Below are 5061 nucleotides of genomic sequence, written 5' to 3' on the forward strand. Positions count from 1 at the left end.
ATATATATCACATTTGGTCATTTTATTAGTTAGTAGTTGATGGACACATAATTTATCTACATTTTGTAGTTCGTACAAAAATTGATAAAATAAGCATGGGTGTATACACACCTCTTAAATATAATGGTTTCATTTCTTTTGGATATATGCCTAGTAGTAGGTTTTCTGTGTTATATGATAGTTGCATCTTAATTTTTAATGAATTGCCATGCTGATTTCCAAAATATGTGCACAGTATTTGGGGCACTGTCCTCCCAACATGAACCAACTGGTGCATTCATGATCCCACATCCCAAAGTTGCTGATATACCCACAAGTTCTGAACAATCCTGAACCCATCCACATTTTGACATGGGGGATGTAGGAGGACAAAAGAAATGAGACATCAAAACAGAAGAACTACTTGGAAAGAGGAGAGGCCTAGTGAAATAAGAATGTTGGAGGGGAACAAAAGAAGTTAATGGGACAGGAATGTGATCACATTATGATATGTTTATGTGTTAATATTCTCAACTAAAAAAGACAACTTAACAAAAAGGAAAGCTAGATGAGTCTAGCACCCAAAGATATTGTATCAAGCAAGCAGGCTACAGTGACAGCCCTGGCACAGATGGAGGGGGTGGGGCAACCTTAATGCACTGCTAGTGGAACACTTGCTGAAGCTATTGAACACAGACAAGCAGATCAAGACCTTCCTGGAAGTGGTATGCCACCTGTCAACCACAAAAGAATTAATGTGTATTAAAAAATGATGAACAACTGGTGATTTTATGCCAAAAGTAATATCCCTTAATATTTATTATTGTTATACACTTTAGCATTTAAAACTTAAAGCAAAAGATTTTTTTTTTTTTTTTTTTTTGCTTTTTGAGGTAGGGTCTCACCCTAGGCCAGACTGACCTAGAATTCACTATGGAGTGTCAGGGTGGCCTCAAACCCATGGAAATCCTCCTACCTCTGACTTCTGAGTGCTGGGATTAAAGGTGTGCACCACCAAGCCCGGCTTAATAGAAAGATTTTTGGTTGTTTGAGAATATAGATGTGATTAGGGTGAATGGAATATTACAAAATTTGTACACGTATTGGTCCATTATGTTGCATACTGTAGACATATACAATTTTATGTGTTAATTAAAAGTTATCAAATTTGGGCACACTCTCCTGCTATGTTGCCCATTTGATGATGGCCAGGAGGTGATGTCCACCCTCTGCTCATGCCATCATTTTCCCCTGCCATCATGGAATCCCCCTCGAGTCTGTTAGCTGATGAGTTGCACATGCCATCTCTCCCTGAAATGATGTTTGGAGACAACATTCTAAGGATCCAGCCTGGCTCTGGCTTTGGGATTGAAATCAATGCTACAGATGTGCTAAAATGTGTAAACTATCAAGGAATGCTTAAAGTAGCTTGTGCTAAAAAGTGGCAGGAAAGTAGGGCAGAAGGTGAACATTCATTCCAAAGAAGCTGTTTAGCCATCTGACTGAACCTACACAACAGACCATAAAGGGGCATTACTTGGAGAATCTCTTAAGTTAAAAGTTGTACCTACAACAGATCATATGGATACAGAAAATTAAAAGCCAGAGAACATATTAAATTTTTAAGAAGTTCTCTTATTTGAAGATGAACTACATGGTCATGGAGTTTCAAGCTTGAGTGTGAAAATTAGAATAATGCCTTCTAGCTTTTTTTCTGTTGTTGCAGTTTTCTTGAGAATTGATGGGGTTCTCATCAGAATGAATGGCACAAGGCTTTACCACGAGGCTGACAACACCTACATGCTATGAGAATATATATCATGAGAAATCAAAATTGTTAACTTAATGCATGTTCTACCTTCCCTCTTCACAGAACCCAGTGAAATATCACAGTATTTATCAATCAAGAAAGCTGTCTATGAGAAGTTAATTTCACAAAGAATGGATCCCAACCATGGAGATTCACAAGAAAGTAAAGCTGTGGAATAGAACATTATACAACATATTCTCAACATCGAATCTGACTGTACCCCTTGGCTCTCTGTAGAGGATATTTTATTTTGAGACTTAATTTCCTTGCTCATGTACAGATTTTCTTTAACCTTAAAGGAAAGAAAAAAAGGATTGCTGCAAGCAGGTTCCACTCAAGTGCTATTTGTACTGTTTGTCTTCAAATTTGTACTCCAGGTTTATAAGTTCTGGAGATAAATTTGGATTCCTAAATTGTTACTCAATGTGACCTCAGCAGTAGTGATGTGTGTATCTCCTGAGCAGTGGGTGTATTCTGGATTGTTATGAAACACTGTCTTTTTGTGTAAAGGGATTAATTTGTGAATTAGGTCCCAATGCCTTCTGACTTTCATAGAATACTTGGCTGTGCATGTGGATATACTGGCTCTTTGTTCTGAGCTTTCTGGTGTGTACTCACACTTCTAAGGTGTTGTGACTTATACTAACATTGTGTGTATGTATATGTATGTATGTATACACACACTTGCTTTTATTTATTTATTTATTTATTTATTTATTTATTTATTTATTTATTTATTTGGTTTTTCAAGGTAGAGTCTCACTCTAGCTCAGGCTGACCTGGAATTTACTATGTAATCTCAGGGTGGCCTCAAACTCACAGCGATCCTCCTACCTCTGCCTCCCAAGTGCTGGGATTAAAGGCATGCGCCACCACGCCCGACCAACACTTGCATTTTTTTTTAACGCTTGCATTTTTTAAAAATACTGATTTAGGGCTGGAGAGATGGCTTAGCGGTTAAGCGCTTACCTGTGAAGCCTAAGGACCCCGGTTCGAGGCTCGGTTCCCCAGGTCCCACGTTAGCCAGATGCACAAGGGGGCGCATGCATCTGGAGTTCGTTTGCAGTGGCTGGAAGCCCTGGCGCGCCCATTCTCTCTGTCTCCCTCTATCTGTCTTTCTCTCTATGTCTGTCGCTCTCAAATAAATAAATAAATAAAAATGAACAAAAAAAAATACTGATTTAAACATTTTGGTCCCTGAGTAGTCTTAGATTACTTATTTTTATAATTCATTGTTGAAAATTGTCAAGCTAAAATAATTGACTTTTTTTAAATTAAAAGAAAAATGGGTAGGATGAGTGTATTTCTGAAGATGTCATTGGTTTATTTATGTGGGGAATAAAAAGAAAATATGTTTTGGCCATTACTAATTATGACATATATCACTTTTTATTCATTTGTTCAAATGTCTTTTTAAATTTTTTTTTCATTTTATTTATTTGAGAGGCAGAGTGAGAGAGAGAGAATGGGTGCTCCAGGGCTTCCAGCCACTGCAAACGAACTCCAGACGCATGTGCCCCCTTGTGCATCTGGCTAACGTGGGTCCTGGAGAATCGAGCCTCGAACCAGGGTCCTTAGGCATTGCAGGCAAGTGCTTAACCGCTAAGCCATCTCTCCAGCCCTGTTCAAATGTCTTGTATAAGAAGAATAAATAATACAGAATAACAAAATTATCAAATTTAAATGGGAAAATTTGGACAAATAGTGTGTGATCCTATTTATTCAAATTACCTAGAGTGCTTAAAATAGAGTAAGTAGAATGGTGTGTTATAGAAGATGGGGAAGGCAGGTCGGACAATAGAATGTTGTTTAATGGATATAGACTTTCACTTTTGAGGAATGAAATAATTTCAGGTTAGCTGCACAATAATGTGAATTACCTAACAATGATATGCTGTATTCTGAAAACTAGTTAGAATGGTAAATTGTATGTTGTGCATATTTTATCACACACAATTTTAAAATAGACAAAAACATGAACATATACCTCAAAAATATATATGATATATAGATGGAAAATATGATTACTGAAAGATGCTCAATTTCATTTTCCATGAGGAAAATTCAAATTCATTCTATATTAAGATATTACTACAAACCTATAAGCTTGCTAAAATATTTTTCTAAAATGCTGATAATGTCAAAGGGTGGGTGACAAAGGATGAGTGGCAACAAAACTTTTCCTTGAGGACAACATGGTACTCTGGAAGGCAGTTTGGATGTTTCCTACAATGATAAATATAATTTGCTTATATAATTCAGAAATTGCACTCCCATACTATAACCATTTGTATCAATACAAATACATGCATGTTACTATTTATAGCAACTTAATTCACATTTGTCAAACCTGGAAGTAAGCAAGGTATAATTCAAGAAATGAAAATATATAGCATATATACTATGATTAGTTATCAATAAGAATAATTGAGCTATCAAGCCATGAAAAAATATATATGAAAATTAAATGTATATTGCTAAGTCAAAGAAGCTAGTCTACAAAAGTAACATACTATATATATGATTTACATTATATGACAGTCTTGACAAGGCAAAATAAGTGACAGTGAAAAAAAGGTCAGTGGTTGTCAAGGACCTGGGGCAGGTGGAGGGGGATGAACAGATAGAACAAGAACACAGAAGATTTTTTAGAGTGTTAAAACTGTAGCTTACCTGGCAGAAGTAGGGGCAGACCATTGAAGGTTATAGCCCATCACCTTGTTTGGGCCCCAGTGATGTGATGAGTCTCTACTCATACTCCTACATGTCATGAATGCTGTCATTCCTTTCCTGCCATAATTGATTGAAATCCCCAAAACAGTGAATAAACCTTGCTTCTCTTGAGCTGTCTAGCTCAGATGAATAGGTAAAGAACAGAAAATTTTCAGGAAGTGAAAATACTCTTTATGATACTACAATAGAAGATACATGACATTATATATTCATGCAAGCTCATAAAACAGACAATACCAAGAGTGAACCCTATGTTAATAAAGTATGGAGGTGGATGATGATCACCTGCCCTACAGAGTTTCTCCAAGTCTTGTTCTATGTTAAAGACTCTCCAACCAGCAAAGCTGCCTGCTCCAGTGATGCAATGCCCATGAGTTGCCATTCATGATGGTTAAGTTCTGTCATCAACTTGCTCTGTTTAGTAATCTACCAACATTCCTCTTGAGTGGATCTCTGAGGTTGCTTCCAGGAAGGATTAACTGAAGGAGGAAGACCTTTCCCCAGAATGAGACTGTAGTAGTTTGAATTTGTGTACCCCA

At 36.9% G+C, this 5061-nt stretch overlaps 1 pseudogene; it reads left to right on the plus strand.

The window, feature by feature from the left end:
* Positions 1-1264: 1264 nt before the first annotated feature.
* On the plus strand, positions 1265-1968 carry LOC101609663 (annotated as a pseudogene).
* The last annotated feature ends 3093 nt before the right edge of the window (positions 1969-5061 follow it).

Source organism: Jaculus jaculus, chromosome X, assembly GCF_020740685.1.
Source record: "Jaculus jaculus isolate mJacJac1 chromosome X, mJacJac1.mat.Y.cur, whole genome shotgun sequence".
Classification (NCBI taxonomy): Eukaryota; Metazoa; Chordata; class Mammalia; order Rodentia; family Dipodidae; genus Jaculus; species Jaculus jaculus.